Raw genomic sequence first — 23,470 nt, forward strand, 5'->3', positions numbered from 1 at the left:
TCTTTTTTCCTCAATGTTAACTGTATCCAAACTGACAAGCACCCGCTTCTGTTGGTACTATGGCACATTGTAATTGTGAATTGTGTAAATAAAAGTATTTAAAGTTAATATTGTAATTGTGTAGGGCTACAGTGGGTTTCTGTAAGTAGCTTTAAAATGACAAACATTCATTTTGTATTCGTCTCCTAACAATAATGTTCTCCGGTAATTACATCATTTACATTCACATTTACTGCTAAAAGCAATCTTTGTAATGTCCCAAGTTTAACATTTAAAACGATGACTTCAACGACTCAGTGTCGTTAGTTTGAAGTAATTAACTGAGCATATGGTAGCTGCGTGTGGCGCAGTGTGTTGGACTACGGTACGTGAGATTATGGGTCAATCCAACGCCGGCTCGTTGCTTTTATTCTTACACTACTTACATTTTCATTTAGCTAGATGTACAAATGCGTACCTGTAAGGTAAAGACACACAACTTTTAGCTGATTACTAACTGCATTACGTGTTTCATAAAAAATGACCAGGGTAATAATATGTATAACGCTTGAGGTTTAACAACATTAGACGCTTTATAATCCATGGTATTTTATTATTAGCGCACATCAGCTACCCTGAACTGAGATTTTAAAATGAGATATAATTCCTAGTTTTATCATGTTTCAAGAAATTATGTAATCTCCTTTTTTTTCAACTGACCAATATTTATGTATGCTTAGTAAAAGAAAAAAATTTTTTTTTTCCTAATTTTAACCTAATTTTTTACTTTGGTTTGTCTAAAGATTTATGATGCTCGATATGCTTTTCTGTTCATGTTTGATGTTTTCGAAAAGTTCACTTTTAATGCTTTTACCATTGATTCATTTTGTTCCCCAAATAATTAAAACTAATGTACTTCTTCCCGTCTCGTTAAATTTTTTTTTAACTTAACACTAAATTTGATTTCTCATAAAGTAACTTAGTAAAGATTTCTTTTCCACGACGCGCCACTCGACTACACAGCTGTCGGTCTTTTTGCGCACGCTCAGAAAATTACCCCTCTTAGCATGACCCGTTTTACGATCATTGTTTGTAATGTTTAATATCTATAATGATTGACATTAGACAAAATGACATTCTTTTTCGAATTTTCTCTTTCTAATTTTTCAAGAGACAGATTTATAATATTAAACACAAATATTCTTTATTCAACGGCCAAATAAATGAATATGTAAATTCAATTTAAAGATTCAATTAATTTTTTTTTTTTTAAATGTAAATACAAATTCCTTTGAATTTCTTTTATCCAAAAAAACATAAATTTTAATGTAAAGTAATTATAAGAACCATCCACTCTATTACTTAATTATTTTTATGTGTTTTTAATACAATTTATTATACACGAGCTACACAAAGTGCTGAGTGGAGAATGAAGTTCGTGTAGTTTGAGTAAACCTGCGAGCGATATTTCTTTTCGTACATAAGTTGGGGAACCCTCATGAAACGTCAACAAATATACGAATATTCATTAGTCATATTCTTAAGGTGTGACGCGTCGTAATGAACTGTTTCAGTCTGCAGAAACATGGATTGGCGCGAATACATAGGCCTAAAGTGGAAACAGGCTTAAGTAACCGGATCGAACAAATGGCATAAAAATGCTCGTAACATTATCTTAGCCTCTTAAGACCTAGATTACTGATGTAGGCCTACTTTAATGGTCGATGCCATAGGAAGCTGCCAGTCAATTGGATATAATATATAGGCCTAGATAGTCCGTCATCTTCTCCCGACACCGTGCCTCCCTTACACTATCGTCCCTACAAATTCTGAAAAAAACAATTTTTGTTTATCTTACCATCATTTAAAGATGTATTGTCCTAAAAAAACATGAAAAATGAAGATTAATTAAATCATACTTTGAATATGTTATTTTGTAGTTTTAATAAAATTAATCACTTCCGTAGAAAAAAAATAATGGTTTCACTTATAAAATGACAAAATGGTTGAATTCAACCGAAATCCCATTGACTGGCAGCCAATTTGTCAATTGTTTGCTTTAAATTAGTTTTTTTTTTCAAGTAAATACATTTTTTTTTTCGATCCAATTTTTGGTAAAAGTCGATAACCATTATGTTACATTGAAATGGCATATTAAAAAAAATGATGTTAACAATTATTTTTCAAGGGGACAATACATCTTTATTCTAATGTGTTAAGCCGTTATTTCCCAGAAGAACTGTATACGTTTGAGTAAATTAATATCCAACAAACATCTGCTTTTAAACACGTTACTTTTGTTTGTCTTGCGTGGGTTTCTCTTATTATTATATGTACATTTTATTACAATTGAATATATAAGATTCTTACAGTGTTAAAAGTAGATAAAATACATGCATATTTACATAATAAGACTATTGATTTCAATATAAAACCAATATTTGCTTTCAATTACATTTTTAAAGAAGATGTTAATTAAATATTTAAAACAAACGTGGCAATAAAAGACGATAAACAGCGATTAAGATAAACGTCGCTATCTAAGCTCAGAGGAGGAATATAACATATCCTCTCTAATTTTCACCAAGACAAAATGGATGAGATGAAAAAAGAGGAATGCAAAAGTTAGAAAATTAGATATTTAGGATGATGCATTGGAATGATATTATATTTAATGAAATAATATTAATCTAAATCACCATCAATCAAATCTTTCATTTCTTTCCGAAAACCATCTTTCCCTGTAGACCATCGACCTCTCACAAAATTAATTAAATTTTATAATGTGTTTTACATTTTATCTTTCGAATCTGTTAATAACGAACGTGATATTTCTGCCAACGCGCTTGTACTATTCGAATTGTGGGAGTACTGCGCATGCTTACGAACCAATTGGCAGTGGTGGAGCCAAAATATTGTGAAATGAATTTAGATCCGAATTTGGATCCGAAATTGGATCCGAATTTGTATCTGCCTATAATTGGAATGTGGCACTCTCAATTACACCGATATATTTATTTCTGTTTCGTTGTAGGCCTAGACCTATCTACATGGCTTATTTTTCATTCTTGTTCTTGTGATTGATTGATTGATTTGGCTGGTGATCTGCTCTTAAAATCTAATCTGCCTGAATAAATACAAATTTTAAATTTATAAACAAAAGTTTAAATACATCAGAAAGTATTGCAACATAAACTATACGAAACATAACCAGCGGTTTATTATGAAATACGCAGAATACATAATAACATTCGCTTTAAGTTGTAGTTAGTGGAATGTATCAAAATGTTGCTCTAAAGCTCTGTCTACACTATAAAACGTTATGCCACAACCAAATGTGGTGTGCTTATATATGGACATGATCATGTCATATCTAGGCATATCACTACCATATTTGGGCACATCACACTTTTTTTTCAAACTAGTTTTATAGTGTAGACAGAGCTTAACGCTCCTGCTTTATCTGATCTTAGGTGCGTCTAGAGTTGTAAATAATCACTTTATAAAGCCTTTCTAAACCATATTATGCGAGCCCTAAAACGTAAAATTACTTATTTATTACTCTAGCAGTTCGTCGTCTGATGAAAATATATCGAGCATCATTGGTCAAATTAAGGTCATGTGATGAAGAATGACAACGGCAGAAACTAATTTTTTTTATCGTTTTTAAATCAATATTTTTCTAAAATTACGGGATAGATTGGGAGAAAAATTTGGGTCAAGCATTCTTAATATTATTACAAATCAACGAAAGTATGCTGAATAGGGAACGGGAAACAATCTTTTCAGCTTCAATCACCGTATGGTCTATATAAACGACCGCATGTTCGCCATTTCTCTCTATTGAACATGTGCATTAAATTGAGTGTTTTTTGAGGTATGGTAAGTGACCATTTGGCGCCTGTGGCCCGCGAACTAGGACAAGTTAAGGACTATAAAATAAGACACATTGACATTCTTTCCGTATTCATCTCACGTAAAGTGAGCATCGACCTCTTTTGTACAATACCGGTATAGAACGATCCAGTATACTGTATAATAATCATTCTATTTCTGTTGACACATAATTAAAGAAATGATAAAGCAGAAAACAACAGACTATAGCCAATTGTCAAAACACTATACACAAGCTGTGGCTGTCGCCTAGGCTTAAGAATCGAACAAAATAATTAACTTCAAAATTGAATTCAATCAAGCAAGAAAGAAATGTGTTTTAACATGACAACAACAACTTTTGAAGGAGGCAAAATGGCGTTTGTTTCTTTGTTCACGTCATGCCATATTGTAAGAAACAGTTTCACACGATTTAAATACCCGACAGTTTTGTAACGATAAAAGTGATACGCGAATATTGTAGGACCGTTTGTACACTACGCACTGCAAGCAATGGACTCAGTGACGTAACAGCTACGTCTGGCTAAACTCAGGGACCCGGGTCTTATGGGGCTCCTGGGCAGTGTCCAGAGGAAAAACAGGCATTAAAATAATGTCGAAAAAGGTAAAAAACACCCGAGGCCTCCATCGTTGGAGGCCTCATGCCTCTGCGTTACGCCACTGAATGGACTGGCATAGCGTATGCGTTTTTTAAGCACATGTAGTAGGTTAGCACATGCCTATCCTACACATTCGAAATCACAAACACATAAAACATAACATTAATTAATTGTACATATAGGCATTTTGCTATCTTTTTAAATTTATATTTTTGATCAAAATTACATTGCACATAGGCCTACAACAAGTAAAAAGTTAATAAAATAAAATAAAAACAATAAAACAATGTTACAAAATCGTTAAAAATTCATAAATATACAAAATCGGTAAAGAGTTATTTTGATCATTGTGATTTTGATATTTTTTTTATTCTCTGAGTGGGTAATGAACTTCTTTTAAAATAATACAATAGAGATACTCTAAATTCTGTTTGTAGCTACGTGGGCCCGTACACGTGTTTCATGATGCGCCAAATAGAGCAAGACTATAGAAAATATTGCAAACGTAAATAAACTTTTCAGGCAGTGTACTACAGACTCATCGCAGCCGTGCAATATAATTTGAAAAATAGGTTTTATGACAAGTTAGTTAGGATTTGACATGCATTATGTGGAAAACAAAAACATACCAAACTGTCATCAGCGCTTCTCCGACATGAATCCATGACGCATTTTTAAATTAATCTCTGACGCGTTTTTAAATTATTCTCTGACGCTTTTTTAAATTATTCTGTGACGCGTTTTAAAATCAATCTAAGACGCGTTTTTAAATTATTCTGTGACGCATTTTAAAATTAATCTCTGACGCGTTTTTAAATTATTATCTGACGCGTTTTTAAATTAATCTATGACGTGTTTTTAAATTAATCTATGACGCGTTTTCAACGATTGTTCAATTATTATTTTAACCATGTAGCATATTGAATTGATATGTCAATACTACAATACATCATAATATTGAGTCGTGACCAGACGACACAAGACAATTAATTCTACAAACAATTAGTAAGATGACTATAAATGACTGATACGATTGTTATTAACGATATAAGTTAAACGCGAAAGAAGCAACCTATAGCAGTAGACCGACGCCATTCGCTACTCGGTTCCAGCTTAGAATGTCCATAAAAACAAATCGTGATCTCTATTTCTCCGTCTGTCTTATCATCAGATGACCAAACTTGTTTTTTAGTATTTTACTGTTTGTAGACAATCAGATTGTATATTTCTTTTTTTTTGTCTTATGTAGGATCGACCCACTTTAATTTCTTCATCAATAAAATGTTCGTTTACAATGCATTGCACATGAATAATGTAATGATACAATACAATATAATTGACATTAAGTACCTTTCAGTACATCTGATATCTCACTCCTACCATTGCATTTTATATATAATAGTATAAGGAAAGAAAAAAAAATTTCCTCTATGTTATACACTCTTTACACGTTTTTCAATCCTTAACAATGTACGTATAATTTACCACAGAATTTTTTATTTTATAACTCTTTTTATCTCTTTCAGGCAATAAAAAAAAAATTAAATTTTACTTTACCTAAATATCAATTTTATAAACGTTAATTTTATACCTTGCTAAATTGTTACGGTCCATATCTGACCACATTTTTTTTGCCTTTTCTTTATTTATTAAAAACTCACAATTGATTATACCTTCTAACTCCGCAGTGAACATTAACCATGGACATTTTTTAACAAGTCCTAGTCTGTGTTTGACTTTACTTTTATAAACACATAAAGTTAAAATGGAAAATATTTCATTAATTTTGACATCATATTTTCCAAGTAAAATGTTCTCCCATGTAACTTCCTGAGTAAATGCAAAACATGTTTTCAGCATAGCGCAACATTTTACCCAGCAATGTTTTACTTCTTTGCATGTAAATAACACATGCTTTTCATTTTCAACCTCCTCATTACAATATTCACAATAATTATTGTTTGACAAATTCCATAATTTTAGCTTACACCTAATTGGTAAAATTTTATGTAGCAACTTAAAATTAAAGAAAGCCACTCTTTTTATGTGCAACATACTCTTAACTTTGTTTTTCCAACATAGATTCCAGTCAATAAAACAATTATGAAGTTGGTTTTCCCATTTATCTTGTGCTTTTGGTATGCACGCTTTATATGCTACATCGGTAAAAGTGGAATAGAATTGTTTGACAGTTGTATAATTTGAAGTAACATTAACATTTTTGTCTATTGTATCAACCTCTTTATGTATATAACAATAGGGTTTCTCAACCACTATAACTTTCCAGTTTCTTGGAATAGCGTCAATTAGTGCCATATATTTTAAAAATGCATTTTCCCTTCGTTTCAACAGTGGAGTTATTTCATTAATATGCTTAAATCTAGACTTATCCATAATATCTCCTACTGTAGATTTTATATTTCAACTAAAAATTTTGTTTCACTTGAGTATTTAAAGATGCATTGACCAACCAAAACATGAAAATTCAGTTTAATAAAATCAGATTTTGAATAGGCAATTTTGTAGTTTCAATAAGGTAATCACTTCCACAGAAAAAAAACCGAAAAAAAGAAATCTTTTTAGGCCTACTTATACAAAAAGAAAAAAACTGTTAAATTTAACCAAAACCCCATTGACTGGCAGCCAATTTTACTTTGTTTTCCTTTAAATTAATTACAGTTTTTCACGTAAAGAAGGTTTTTTTTCAATTCAATTTTTGGTCAAAGTGAATAACTATTACGGAACATCGAAATGGCATATTAAACAATTGAAAACATTATTATTTCAGGACAATACATCTTTAAGAATTGTTCAAATTCCAATACAGTTAAATAATTAGGAATACTTAGTATGCAACACCGATAAAATATAACATTTTGTAAACTATATAGGCTTATTCAACATTACAATGTGAACATATTAACATTCGCTGATGCTGTATTTTGTACCAGGGAAGAATACGAAATTAAAGCTCTGTCTACACTATCAAACTAGTTTGACAAAAAAAGTGTTATGTACCAAAATATGGTAGCGATATACCCAAATATGGTAGTGATATGACATCATCATGTTCATGTATAGGCGCGCATCACATTTTTTGTCACATAAAGTTTGATAATGTAGACAAGGCTTAAGGAAACAATTTTTAAAGAACGACGGCAAATGTTATATTAATATCTATATTGGTTTAATAATGGATTAGTCTGACAGGTACATTCATTTATCTTTTTGTAATCATCATCGTGTCTGTAATTCTCAAAAGTAATCATTATAGCACAACGTGCTCAATTAGTATTTTTATTGTTTAAATCCATCGTTCGATACCATAGGCCCATATATATATTATTATATTAAAAATATTATAAAACACGGCACTGAAAGCGCATTTTAAACTTGATTTTTTAAACATATATTTCATATTAAAACAGAAGCACTTAGCAGTTTTACATGAATAGGCCTATATTCAATAGTCGACTTATTTTGGATTGGTTTTTCAAGAAGAGTAAAATATTACTTTGAGTTGTGAGTACTGACATCTTCTGATCACCCTGTGTATCATCGACTATTCCATCAATCCTGGCTCAACACTGGTGCATTCGAATGATGACGTCACCGTATTGAACGTATATTGTAAGCCTATTGTATTGAGAACTGCATTCAGTATCATAATAAACTGCTGCTGCAACAGTAGCCCTCGCATAGCTGCTGCTTGCTTCACGCACCATGCGTGGCGCACATTAATTTACACGGTGATACGTTGTAAAGTGACGTATTTGTTTTATATATAGGAATTTTGCATTGATTTACAAAACATTGCCACGGATTTCTGCTGTAGTGATTGAGGTTTCACACGACGGCACTCTGTTTCAGCAAAAAATAAAGTAAGTATCTGTCAGTTTACTAAGATGTCATTTGTGTGAACGTGTATTTAAGGCAACGCTGTACAAACATTTAATTTAACAAGTACTTCATAATAAAATTCGTAAAAATTAATGTTTCACCATTACGACTAATTTAAGCCTAAAGAAATAATTCCTATTATTCATTACTCATTAGTTGTTTCTAATTGAAGAGTTTATATTGACATTTAAAAAAAAAGCAGTTGTTGTTTACATAAACCATAATTTCAAGCCAATATCCACAGCTGAAAATCTATGAAAAGATTTGCACTAGCGCTGTTGACACATCGGTAGTCCTAAGCCTATTATTTTGATTTTCAGAAATAATTATTATCAAAGCGTGTACAATGCTAAAACCTTACAAAGCGCGCATACTTATATTCTGAAGAAAAGTTCCGTTAGCAGAAAGCTTTGTATTTTCATTTTGGCTTTTTTACTTTATGTTTTATTTTATTAGATTTGTGCTTATTTTATTTGCCATTGCGATTGGTAGATCCAGACACTAATAACTCATTTTTACGTGATTTGCTTTTTTAATTTTTCGGAATAAGCTATTTCAGCTTCTGTTCGTATTAGACCTTGTTTTGTATAGATACAGATTTTTCACAAGCGAATTAACTACATGTTTTTACTTACAGCAAAAATCCAACAACATTCTTTAAACAAATGATTTGTCAAGCTTAACTCTGTCTATACTTTTAAACTAGTTTGAGAGAAAAAGTATGGTATTGATATGACATCATCATGTTCATATAAGACCGCATCACATTTCTTTTGTCACATTCAGTTTTGCTAGTGTCAGTATCAGTTTTGATAATAATAATAATATTTATTTGGAACAACTTTTTTTAACAGTGGCACACATACGTAGATGGTGCGTCCATACCAATTACAAAATTTAATACAAAAACAATGGAAAATAAAAACTGAAACTAAAATAGAACATATTCAAAATAATGACATAAAATTGGACTCGACGCTATTACAAAACTTATTTTTAAACTAAAACTACACTAATACAACTACTAATTTTGCAACAGCAATGGAAAAGAACAAGGCCATATAGATGGCTGCAGTCACGTGCTTAGTGTTTACCGACCGACTGACCAACCTACCAACTGACCGAAATTACTGAACATGCTTAAAAAATGTTGAAATGTTTAAAAACAGTTATATTTTTTTAATTTACACGTGCGTAGCCTGTCACTTTTGACGTGCTCGTATAACGTAATTTCGAGTTGAAAAGTAAGTCAAGAAAACAGAAATCGGGCAAAAAGAGTGCGCAATAACATTTAACGCGCAGTGCGCGCGCAAAAATCGGCGCACTCATGGCAATTTTGTAAACGCTTAAAATTGCCTGAAACGTACTCTAATTTCATCGAAAATAAATTTTGAAAATTTTAAGTGCGCGTACGCATGCGTTACATGCGCTACGCACGTAATTGTATTGCCATATGATGATTTATGCCCTGACATTTATGAGTACCAAATTTTATTTAATTGTGATTCATGGTTGTGAAGATATGATTACAAACGTGATTTCGTTAAATCGTGCGTAGACCGCGTAATTTTTTATTGCGCATCGTGAACACATAACCACATCGATTCCTGGCCATAAGGAATATACTGTGAAAAATTGACTTAGCTAGATTAAACTGATATCAAGATAAGGTCAGAAAGCGATAAAACGCATAGTGATACCGGACCGACAGACAGACCGACAGACCGACAGACCAACCGACCGACCGACATAGTGAACTATAGAGTCGCTTCCACGCGATTAAAAACACTTCTTTAATAAAATAATATAACAGTTCAAAGTTGTAATACAATTGCATTTCTTAATTTCCAAGCACGGCTTGTGTACATTTTACAATAAACTGTCAAACACTGCATAAATAGAGAGTTATTTTTATGAAATAGCGTGCTTCCTAGGACATATTGAACCTTAAGAGATAGGTCACCAGAAATAAAATAAAATTAACCAAAGTATCTACACAATTCATTGCAATAAGAATACGTTGAAGTGTTTGCAATTCTTCAATTCTTACTTACTACAAATAAACAGGAAATGTTTAACATCTTCTTCTAGTGTAGACAGAGCTTTAGGATTGTCAACATGCAATAATGAATTACTTGATTTTACGGAATAAGTTACAATGTCTATGTCTGACTTTGTTTCATACTGTTAAACAAATCCACAAGCGAATGAACTTCATGTTTTTACTTATGGCAATCCAACACAATGCTTTAAACAAATTTGTCAAGCTTACAAAAGAATTATGTTTTGATGAAAATAAGTAACTCTCAGAATTCAAACTAGAACTTCACCTTTAAACTAGTTAATCATTCACATGCACGCTATGTTTTTACATGTATTAATCTCATGTATTCAAAGTTAGAATAGGATGAAAACTTGTATGTCTGTTCACTGTACTAATTTTATTTTCATAAGACCAAATGCAAGTTTGTCAAGATACTCGCAAATTGTCTGCGTGTAGTGCAATATATTTTAATTTATTTTGATTTAGTATTATTTGCATTTTTATGTTTATGCAAATTTTATTCTAAATTTTTTTTATACAATCAGTGCAATAGGAGACCTAATAGATAGACACCATAGGCACCACTAGCTCTTTTTTAGATATGTTATAAGTGAATGTTTTAAGGTTTTTTATTCATGTATGTTTCTATTTTTATAGCAATTTTAACTAATTTTTAGTCATTTGTTTTACAATTCATTTCAGTCCTTGACTGTCGTTTTGTAATATATTTTTATATACCGAATAAATAAATAAATAAATAAAGATAGTGATTAAGTTCGCTTTTTAGGAATCCTGTCTGTGCCTGGTTTTGTGTGATGTTTTCTTGTTCTTTGTCCATGTTTTTTTTTTATATTGTATTTTTATGAGGCAAAATGAATGAAATGAAATTTAAAAAAATGAAAATAAATACTGCGTGCGCACGTCTGTATCATAATATTTATCCTCGTTTTAATGTCTCCATGCATGCATATTTCAGGCGAGTTTTAAATGTCATTAAATGACTTTTTCTCTGTTGACCTTTTAAATTTAGGATTTTTAAATTACAGTTTAATCTCTTTTTTACCTTAAAGGGAAATATTGAAACATTAACTTTAGTTGAATCAGAATGTAGATAAAGTAACAAATCAACGCGGATAGTTTTAGGGGGAATGTTCATTTAATATAGTAGTATTTACCATGTATAAACCCCGGTAGCAAGGTTTTTGTTCTGTAAAGATTTTTATAACTAATGTTTTCGAAGACTAAACTCTAGTTGTTTAATAATCGCCTTCCCTATTTCATATGTCATTCTACAAAACTAACGTATGCTGTCAGTTACACAAAAATTAGACAAATTCTACGCACATAATGATATAAAATGTACGTACACCTTTTTGTACGCTATCATTAACAATCGGTGTGTGTTATCACCCCAAAATCAATGTGGACGCGCGCGTCAAACTTTGGGTTGACAATCAATGTATACGGACACGCGTCATCTTTGTGTGTTGACAATAAATATTTATGGACGCGCGCAACAACTTCTGAGTTGTAAATGTGGATGCGCACTTTAACATTGGTTACTGTAGAGTTAACCTTTATTCGTTTCGGTTTCGAAGCATTTATTTCAAATGATAGTCTGTTGGTCCCGGTATTTACATACTAGGAATTATTTATTGGTTCTTTGCAAGGAAATGTGTTCGTCTTAAAGTATAAATGATTGTAATAACCTTTAAATATCCATTACATTTGAAACAGTATGGTTAAATATACATTTGAGTGCTGCTTTTTCCATCTCACTTGTTTAAAATTTCTAAACGAAAAATATGTATTTTTCTTTCGTTTTTTATACTTTACAGTTATTTTCTAATCTTAATCCTATTTTGAATAACCTGTAATAGTATAGTTAGTAAGTTTATGTTACGTACCGTAATTAAAACGGTACGTGTGTTATGTACGAACCCTTAATTCAATTTAATTCTGGTTTATTAAAATAATTACAAGTAATAAACTTGTGTTTACATTCTATATCAAAAATAAATATATCACTTTCAAATAATATAAAGAACAAACACACAGACAACAAATGCACTTTAAATAAAAGCAATATTTCAAATTGACTTGACTTAATGTCTTAAATTAAATAAGACATCTTAGACAATAAACCAACGTAAATGTTTTAAATTAATGAGATTAGACAGTAGCTCGCGTCTGTACCACGCGAGCTTCGCGCGTGGTTACTATTCATGTGACACATGATTTATTAAACCTTTAAAACTTTCACTAGTGATTTAGGGCTATACGTGATAATTAATTGGTCCAGTGAAATTAGGGTGAACCAAGCGTAAAGAAACTGACATTTCAATGGAATTATATAATGTGAAACATCAGCCGTCCGGACACACAATATTGGGCGCGCGTGTGTTAATATGATTGGTAAGAATAAATATTATTTTTTTAACTGAGGATAAAATTAACTGCTTAAGTTTTGTAATTGATTACTTCACCCTGTGTCAATATGTTCACTTATATGTAATTATAGGCTGTCGAGCAATTTATCATTTTTCTTAACTGCGTTCGACTTCCTTTAGTTTTTCCACAAACATACAACAGTCGGATGGCGGCTGTCTTCAAGTATTTTTTGTATTCAAAAAAGTTGACAGTTATCTGGAACAACATTTTGTTTATCTTTCACAAGAGGTTTATTTAACAAATTGAAACACAAGTCCTAGCACGTTATATTACAAACAAAAACTAGCAGTCTGTGTATAAAACATTCTTATAAGATGCTTTGAAAGTCGTCATAAAAAACGATGCATTGTGGATGGATAGACTAAGGTAGGATAAGCATTGTGGGTAAAAATGTAAACGATGAATTTGGAAATTTGAAGGTAACCGCCTACAGAGTATATTGGTGTAAACACTAATACGAAAGTCATTATCAACAGAACCAACTCGAGTATCGATTTATTTTCCCGACCATTGCTCCTGAACTTTATACTTTTATTGATGATTTTGGTCTTCTGATCCATAATTTAGTTGAACATTATTATTATTTTCTTCTTCTTTCTTAAAAGCATTTTCCCAATTATGTAACAAAATTCGTAATTCTTTAGCTGCATGTTCAGTAAGCATGTGCTGATAAACGTAATCGTGATGTACATGCTAGCTTCGCCCCTTTATTTAATTCTGAGTCCCCAATCTTCTTTTAAAAGATGCTACAGAGCGTGCAGAAACAACGACGCTTCCAACTGTCAAATGACTCGGTTGGTAAAAAATTGCGCGCTTTCCACTGTTGGAATTGGTTGCAAGACATATTTTAGGTAGGCCTACAGTAACCTTGCATCTTCTGGTTTAGAGATAATAATACTTAATTGTGCTTATGCTAGTGTGGTTTATTTATATGAATACATTGATAGCAAATTAAATGATTAGTAAGATCCTGATCTGTGCAATTACTGGAAAGATCTAGGCTACAATAGTGTTACATTCGGGAAAATTGATGTTTATCCAAGCCTATTTTCCACTAGGCGAATTTGTTCGCGCGAATCCAACGTTTCGAAGAGAAAAAAATCGCCTACTCTCTTTCCACTCCAGAGCGAATAGCTGCGACGTTCATGTTCCTCGCGTGGTTGCTGAGCATTTCGATTCGCATGAGTGCTCATGAAATCGTCATAGCTCATTTCCTGAGCTCTGATTGGTTGCGCAATATTTCGCTTCGCAAAAAGTAGAAACAATTCGAACTAGTAAATTTCGCTGAAGCGAAAAATCAAAGAAACTAGAATTCGACGAAGAAGGCAGTATGACAGACAGAAACGCGAATACGCATGTGCATAGCATGACGCTTTCGATTCGCGCGAACAAATTCGCCTAATGGAAAATAGACTTAACTTTATATTGTTGCCCACGCAAAATCTATAAAATATAAATTACATTAAGTTATCACATGAACGCATTATAACTCCCTCATCTGAGCTACTCCGGTAATCATACATTGACAGACAGGGATAATAGCAGCCTAAGCTATGATTATTTCAATTACAACTGCTGTTATTATATCTTTGTTGAAATACTTTATTTTAGAATCAATTATATCTGTTTAGAAAAAAAGTTATAATTGTCCAGTGATGTATACAAATAAGTTTAATCACACAAAAATCATATTTAAGGTGTTTTCGTCATACAACTTAAGCGTGTTTCCCACTAGAACGCAACGCAAAGTGCTGTATTGAGTAATCAACAAGTGGGAACCGACGACGCAATAGTGCTGCAGACATCGCAGATTTGTTCACGCAGGCGGGGGCAAACACAATGATTGGAAGGGCATTTTCTTACGTTGCATAGATTGCGTTACTTTGCGTCGTTATTGAGAACCAAGCTTTAGATGTTGTATGTTTGTTCCCCCCAAGGCAGTATGACAGACAGAAACGCGAATACGCATGTGCATAGCATGACGCTTTCGATTCGCGCGAACAAATTCGCCTTTCGGCTCATGAAAGGCCGTAAGCCGCAACGCTAGCGAATTGATCAATCATAAAGCTTGGTTCCCACTAGAACGTAACGCAAGGACGTAAACGCAACGCAAGTGAATTGACCAATCACAAGCGATGTCCTATTCGCTTGTGATTGCTAACTGTCTATTACCTTCGCTTGTCATTGGTTAAAACGCTTGCGTTGCGTTTACGTCCTTGCGTTACGTTCTATTGGGAACCAAGCTTAAGCGACATTTGGAATAATCCATCGCTTGTGAGAGAATATTAATCAATTAAAAGTAAATTAAAGAATGTTGATTAATTTTAATTTACCCCAAGCTTGATCAGAAGGGATAATACCAAAACACGTGATTCGTTTGTCGCTTGTGATTGGTCAACTAATTGCGTCGCGCTTACGTCCTTGTGGTGCATCCTGTTGGGAACCACAAGCATTCAATCACGTATGTCAAACAGAATACATCAAACTGCTTCCATTAAGCTGTGTTTACACTGGGAAGAAGATGGGGATAAGGTTTTTTTTTATTTACCGTTTCATCTCCTCATTCTGTTTAATAATATTAAAATTACTAAAGCATCGTTCCTACTAGCGACGCAACACAAGGACGTAACGCAACGCAAGTGAATTGACGAATCACAAGCGATGGCTTATTCGCTTGTAATTGCTAACTGTCTATAACTTCGCTTGTCATTGGTTAAAACGCTTTCGTTGCGTTTACGTCCTTGCGTTACGTTCTAGTGGGAATCAAGCTTAACAACCAACGCATCTCTCTTTGGAATTGAATCAATTTGCTATTAATAAAACAAAAAAGCACCTGCATTATGTACTGCACTAGGAGAGAAAAACAACTTTAATTGAAATTAAAATGTATGTTTTGTTGTTTCTGCATCGTTGTTCAATTCAAACACGCATGATAGATTTAATTCCACTTTGAACATCATGGTAATTTATCTTATGGAAACGATACAGTGATCTAAAATTAACTATCTTTATTTTGTTCTTTTTAAGTGATTGTAGCGATCTCGAAATGACATCTGCTTTCTCTAATTGGTCTCTTTCCAATTGTATTAATGTTTTAATATCTGTTTATTATACTCATGTAGAATTGAAATGTCAATTATTTAAACTGTTTTAAAAGTATGGGACGCCTAGGTATGGGACGCTGTCATTTTTTTGTAATAATGTTTAATAAAATACTGTATCCGTGTATTGTACTCATGTAGAATTGAAATATCTTGGGAGATTATCAATTATGTCAACTGTTTTAAAAGGTATGGGACGCCTAGGTATGGGACGCTGTCATGAATATAACAGCAACACCGTACACACAATTCTGAGGATAAAAAATACTCAAGCTGTAATTTTTTAAATAATGTTTCAATATAAATATCTGTTTATTTGTACTTATATAGAATTGAAATATCTTGGAAAATTATCAATTATTTCAACTTTTTTTAAAGATATGGGACGCCTAGGTATGGGACGCTGTCATGAATATAACAGTAACACCGTACACAATTCTGAGGATAAAAAATTCTCAAGCTGTAATTGTTTGTAATGTTTTAATAAATATCTGTTTATTATACTCATGTAGAATTGAAATGTCTTAGGAGCTGAGATTATCAATGATTTCAATTGTTTTAAAGGGTATGGGGCGCCTAGGTATTGGACGCTGTCGTGTGAATATAACAGCAACAACGTACATAATTCTTACCATCTAAATATATCAAAGCTGGAATTGTTTTTCTGAGTTCACAGAAAGAAAGACACTCAAATAATAACATAATAAGATTAGAAGTATGGCTAGCAACACATTTTTTGGCTAAGACGTAATCTGCACTAAAGATAATTGATAGATTATAGATATAAGAACAGACACAGTAATAGTTCAAACAAGCCTAATGGAACAATATGTTTTGAATGTACGCGATGAATTTGAAACGACATATTACGCACGTATCGCACTTCTTTTAAGGTGTCTGTATGTTCTCTGTGTTTATAATCACACAATAGCCTAGATGATGTACCCGCAACATCAAAGATTGAATTACACGTTGTTTTTTGTATGACTTTCAAATAATTGTTTATAATCTAATTTTAGAAACGCTGATTTACAAAAACACGTTGTTGTCCTAACAATAAATTAATAGTTAGGCCTACTGTGATTACTCTAACTGCTTAAATTATACTCTCAAATGTTGTAATATAAATTAGATTTAGAGAAAGCAAACATCAATTACAAAACTATATCAATGTAGAACGACTGCTAACAAACAATTATCGTATGTTGACGGTAGGATAATATTACTTTAGTTACACATTGTTGATAGCATTTTATAATGGTGCTGGTATAACACTTTGTAATATTGTAAAAAATACCTTATTTACGCGTAGGCCTTCTGTCTGTACGCGTAGGCCATCTGTCTGTACGCGTAAGCCATCTGTCTGTACGCGTAGGCCATCTGTCTGTACGCGTAGGCCATCTGTCTGAACGCGTAGGCCATCTGTAGGTACGCGTAGGCCACCTGTCTGTACGCGTATGCCATCCGTCTGTACGCGTAGGCCATCTGTCTGTACGCGTAGGCCATCTGTCTGTACGCGTAGGCCATCTGTCGGTACGCGTAGGCCATCTATCTGTACGCGTAGGCCATCTGTCTGTACGCGTAGGCCATCTGTCTGTACGCGTAGGACATCTGAACGCGCGTAAGCCATCTGTCTGTACGCGTAGGCCATCTGTCTGTACGCGTAGGCCATCTGTCTGTACGCGTATGCCATCTGTCTGTACGCGTATGCCATCTGTCTGTACGCGTATGCCATCTGTCTGTACGCGTATGCCATCCGTCTGTACGCGTAGGACATCTGAACGCGCGTATGCCATCCGTCTGTACGCGTATGCCATCCGTCTGTACGCGTATGCCATCCGTCTGTACGCGTATGCCATCCGTCTGTACGCGTATGCCATCCGTCTGTACGCGTATGCCATCCGTCTGTACGCGTATGCCATCCGTCTGTACGCGTATGCCATCCGTCTGTACGCGTATGCCATCCGTCTGTACGCGTATGCCATCCGTCTGTACGCGTATGCCATCCGTCTGTACGCGTAGGCCATCCGTCTGTACGCGTAGACCATCCGTCTGTACGCGTAGGCCATCCGTCTGTACGCGTAGGCCACATGTCTGTAGGCGTAGGCCACATGTCTGTAGGCGTAGGCCACATGTCTGTAGGCGTAGGCCACATGTCTGTACGCGTAGGCCATTTGTCGTGTACGCGTAGGCCATTTGTCGTGTACGCGTAGGCCATTTGTCGTGTACGCGTAGGCCATCTGTCTGTACGCGTAGGCCATTTGTCTGTACGCGTAGGCCATCTGTCTGTACGCGTAGGCCATCTGTCTGTACGCGTAGGCCATCTGTCTGTACGCGTAGGCCATCTGTCTGTACGCGTATTCCATCTGTCTGTACGCGTATTCCATCCGTCTGTACTCGTATTCCATCCGTCTGTACTCGTAGGCCATCTGTCTGTACGCGTAGGCCATCTATCTGTACGCGTAGGCCATCTATCTGTACGCACAGGCCATCTGTACGTGAGGACTATAACTAGGTTTAGGTTAGAAGTGATTTTTAAAAGTATAGATTTCCGGCTTGAAGCTATCATTAAAATTGTGACCTTTATGAGTCCGTATTACTGTAATGAAAGAAAGTTAGAATACAACATGAACGTCTGACCTTAGTAATAAAAAACGATTATTAATAACGTATTTGAAATGTTTTTAAGTACGTTGTAAAATATAAATTTTTATAAAATAATGACGAACCACATAAATCATAGCATAAGTATTAAACCACTCATTCATTATATTTTTATTATTTTTATTTAGATTCGATTAATAAGCTATTTTAAATGTAACCTTGGAAGCAATGTTTACGAGGCACTACTGTGCGTGGAAACGTGTGATAGAGTATTTTGCATTAATAAAAAGCTTCGAACTATTGCCTTCGTCTTAACTAAAAAAACATACCGCTAGAAAAACATCGCAATGATCGTAAGTCATAATATCGGACAACTTGATAGATAACATGTAGCGATTATCTATCATTCACACATGACAGAAAATTACACTAAAGTTTTATTTGCGGTACACAGTGTGATTTAAAACGGATATAAAATTGAGAACATCTCTTCGATGTACATTTAAACTGTCTTCTTCTTCTCGAGTAGTTAGGCTTAATCCAGAAGATGGTCAAAAGTACAACAACCGAACTCCGTGAAAATTGCTTGATGAAAAGCAAACACAAAACAGGTCAGGTATTCATTAATCTAAATACAACCGCTCAACTTTCGGGCAAACTTTTGGTGATTCCGGAAAAAAATGGAATTTTCTATGGGATAGTTTTGCAGCCTCAAAGTGTAGCTCCGTGTATAAAGTTAATATTATTAATATAATAATTATTATTACCTTGACAACAACATTTTTTCCGTCACCGGTAAAGGAGAAACAGTGTCATGATATGAGCCCCCACTTTTTAAAATACGGAATTTTCTATGACATATTTTTTGGAGTCTTAAAGGGTAGCTCCGGCTATAAAGTTAATATTAGCTATTAATATAATATTATTATTATTATTATTATTACCTTAACAACACAATTATTTTCCATCACCGGTAAAGGCGTAGGAATGTCATGAGATGAGCTTCCCTTTCCCTTTTTTCTAATATGGTGCTTCTTGGTTTTTACATAAATGCTATGAGACAGGAAATTAGTACTTACAGGCACTAACCTGGTAATTATTTCTTTTAATTACAGTAGCCTATATACGGTACTCTTAACGGTAAGAACATTCTGAAATATGTTGGTGAAAACATCTTATAAATAATATAATAAACAAACCTGTAGCTAGTTAATTTTAATCGCAGTGGTATAATGTAATGGACATCTTTTTGATGTTTTCTGGCAAATTTTTCAGCAACTATCAGTTGGTCTCCCTTTCTACTATAACAATGCTAGAGAGGATTGTTAATTGTTGGGTTACTAAGCTGATCATGCTTACTTTAATAGGCCACTCCAATTTATTTGCGTTGGTTCATGTGTAGCTAGGCCTAATTGTAATAAACCTTGTACGCCCCTTTACTTTGCAAAAACATTTCTAAGAAGATCGTATATATAGGCTTGATTGCATCAAAATTGTAATATCTTTTTTTCTTGTTCACGAATGACTGATCTTTCACGCATGACTGATGTTTTATTTTATGTTTCTATTTTTTGTAAACTATAGTTAGTAGGCCTACTGTACTTAACTACGTAAACAAAATTCATCATTCAAACATCAGAAACATCAGAAGGGGATCATCTTTCCACTGGTCCTGGATCTGGATGAATACTGACGAAGGACCACATGGGTATATGTGCCAGGGGTGCGTCTCTCGGTGTACAAACATCATACTTAACTGAATTTGTTTTATAATTTTTTTTTTATTAATTTCACAACTTCACAAAACTGACCAAACAATGACGAAAAAACAAACAAACCAACATCCATACATTAATATACATAAATCCTGGATCTGGATGAATAAATCCTGGATCTGGATGATAAATCCTGGATCTGGATGATGATCTAATGCTTGGTTATAGAGACGCACCACTTTTTGATTTGACCAATCACATGCGATGATTACTCAACCTGTCGTTTGCCATTGGTCAACTTACTTGCGTATACACATCCGTGCGTTGTGTCTCTAGTGCGAGACCAAGCTGTTGTAAACTCTAAATATGCTATGGGACGTAATAGTCCGTGTTACTTATAACGCAATATAATTGTAGCAGAGACATGTGATAGGTCTATAGCTAATTGTGATTTACCAACTGAGTGTTCCTACGGCGGTATATCGACGCGTAACCTTGGCATTAGGACATACTTTCAAGTTAGAAGAGCTATTTCAATTGTGTGATGAAAATGATATATTTTTCCAAAACCATCAATTTTCCGTCACTAATTAAGAATATCTAAATTGAGAACGTACGGTGGTATTGAAGATGAAAAAATGTGTTTTTGTAAGAGAATAATAAAGAAAAATCGATTGTTAATTTCCACGCGGCTTTCTGTTATATAGTTTACGGATTACAAATCGTTACTTTCAAGGTTAATGTATAATAAAGCTATAATATCGAATTCATTTAACTTAAAATATGATTATCAACTGCAGGTTGAACTGGAATGTAATTTAAATATGAACTTTTTAAAGTAATACTAGGCCTATTGATTATGTTCACCAAAGCGTGTCAATGACGCGCAAAGCGACCACGCGTGCATATGTCGGGTGGTTTAAACACGGGCGTAATAACATAAACACGTGTGGTGACAACGTTTTCATGAATAATTTTTTCGCCTGAAATTTTCCTTGAAAAATACATATACTGTAAATGTCAGTACACGAATTGAGCATGCGTTCCCATTCCATAATATTATTTTATTTCTGGATTTTGCGATTAGAAAAAAAATGCCGCGTAAACCAATCAGCACGCAGAAAAATAAACAAAGCAACATGTGTCTATTACTTGTGTCATACTGCACACTAGTCTGGGTTAAGTTCTAGACGGAGTTTTTTTTTTTGACGGAGAGAACATGATAAATATTTAATACAATACAATAATTACATTGATAATAAAGATACGTAGATACATATAGTTTATGGGTTAAGATACACAGAAGCCAAAGTGGCTTGTCTTTGTAGTCCTAAGCATAAACATAAAACATATACGGACGAATTACATTAACAAAAAATGACATTTTGAGACAGAAAAAGAAAAAAAAACAAATTGAGATAAGCAAAATATTTACAACCCCAATTTTGAAGTAGCAATAGTAGCTAGCAATATGTTTCAAATATCATCTTTTTAATATTGTACTTTAGCATAGGGAGTGAGGTCATGTGACTTAATATTAATAAAAAGATAAATATGTTGGCACATATGGCGTTTCATACGTATACTATTTGAGCTTGTATTTACAGACAAAAAATCAAAACGTCGTGTAATAGCATTAAAAATAAAATAAATACAGACTTTGGGCAAGTCTAACTGAGCGCATTCACACATGAATGACTGTAAAGTCTGTATCCACGGGGGGAGGAGGGTGCTGAGTGGTGAAGAATAGTGGGAGTAAATTGTAATGCGGTATCAGCGTGACCGAAATGTGTACTGTGAAGGTTTTAAACTACATACTGGGGAATGGAGTGCGGAAGAGGTTCTCACTAGTGCTGGTACGCGGTATATCTTCTAGTAGAAAAATGATAAAGTCACGTTTCTTTATCTAATTTTAAACAAAAAAACAATAAAACTTGATGGACATACTGTAAACCGAAACATTGACATTCAGAGATTGACCTGACGAATAGCCGAGCGGTCTTAGAGATTGACCTGACGAATAGCCGAGCGGTCTTAGAGATTGACCTGACGAATAGCCGAGCGGTCTTAGACATGTTGCTTATCACTTTTACTTGGCTAAACCCGTGGCTCTTATAAAAGCTAATATCATTTGAGATTCTCTAGGGTACTATCATGTCTGTTGTTAATGTTTAGGCACGTGTTCTCGTGTGTTAACACTACTTATAGGGTAAAATAAACACACATTCAGCCGGCGACAAAGTATGTTTTTTGGGTCATAAACCGAACTATTACCTTATTCTTTTTTATTTTTAATTCAATTTCTGTTCATAATCCCACAAGTTTGTTAGGTTTCTTTGTAAACTTGTTGATGTTGTTAATTGTCTTGAACCTCTTACGTTTATAAGAAATGTGTCTGATTTACTGTTTCTTTACAAGAGTGTAGGCCTAAATTGTTTGTTGTTGTGATCGACTGCTGTGTTCTCTTTTCAGTTTACATTCGCCTTCTCGCGAGACTTAAGTCCACTTTTTATGTTCCTTTTAATAGTAAAAGTTTCAAAAAGTGGGTTTCAGTGCTTGCCTTTTTAAGGTGAATCCAATGTAAATGTAAATGTTTTTTTTCATTTATTCTTTATTTACAACTCCTTGTACTTTTTTAAAATAATTGTGCTCAATAGGCTAATTTCTACTATTTAACATAATTATATTTATTTAAAAGTTTGCTTTATCCTATGGCTTTTGCTGTCAGCGGATCTGGAACGCGCACCTGTCGATTTGAGAGGAGCAAATTCGACACCTCTATTTAAACGTCATCTTAAAACTTGTCTTTTTAATTAATTACTAAGTATTTTTGGCGCTTTGTTCTTTGTAGGGCGCCATATAAAAACCTGTCCATGTATAGAATAGAATAGAATCTGTTTTCTGTTTCATACCTTCAATATAAGTAACATCTTTTGTTGCTATTGGTCTTGATGAAATAAAATTAAATTAAATTAAAATAAACAGTATCCTTATACTCGTTCATTATAAATTACGTTTTCTTTACATGGGTTACATTTTAATAAGCTTGTATATACGTATGACGTACATTCACACTTTTAGGAACAATAAACATTAATTCCCTAGACATCCGGCGACCGGGAGTTGATCTTCAAAAACAAGTGCCAACGATGCAAAATGTATAATACATTATTAATGCATTAT

General features: G+C 33.7%; 1 protein-coding gene across 1 annotated transcript in view; it reads left to right on the forward strand.

Moving 5' to 3' along the window:
* The first annotated feature begins 8,146 nt into the window (after positions 1–8,146).
* Positions 8,147–23,470, forward strand: part of LOC140043894 (neuropeptides capa receptor-like) — a 28,504-nt gene continuing 13,180 nt past the window's right edge. The window contains exon 1 of the mRNA XM_072088370.1: positions 8,147–8,353. The gene's annotated coding sequence lies outside the window, so the exon portion shown is untranslated. The remainder of the gene's footprint in view (positions 8,354–23,470) is intronic.

This window comes from Antedon mediterranea, chromosome 3 (assembly GCF_964355755.1).
Source record: "Antedon mediterranea chromosome 3, ecAntMedi1.1, whole genome shotgun sequence".
NCBI lineage: Eukaryota > Metazoa > Echinodermata > Crinoidea > Comatulida > Antedonidae > Antedon > Antedon mediterranea.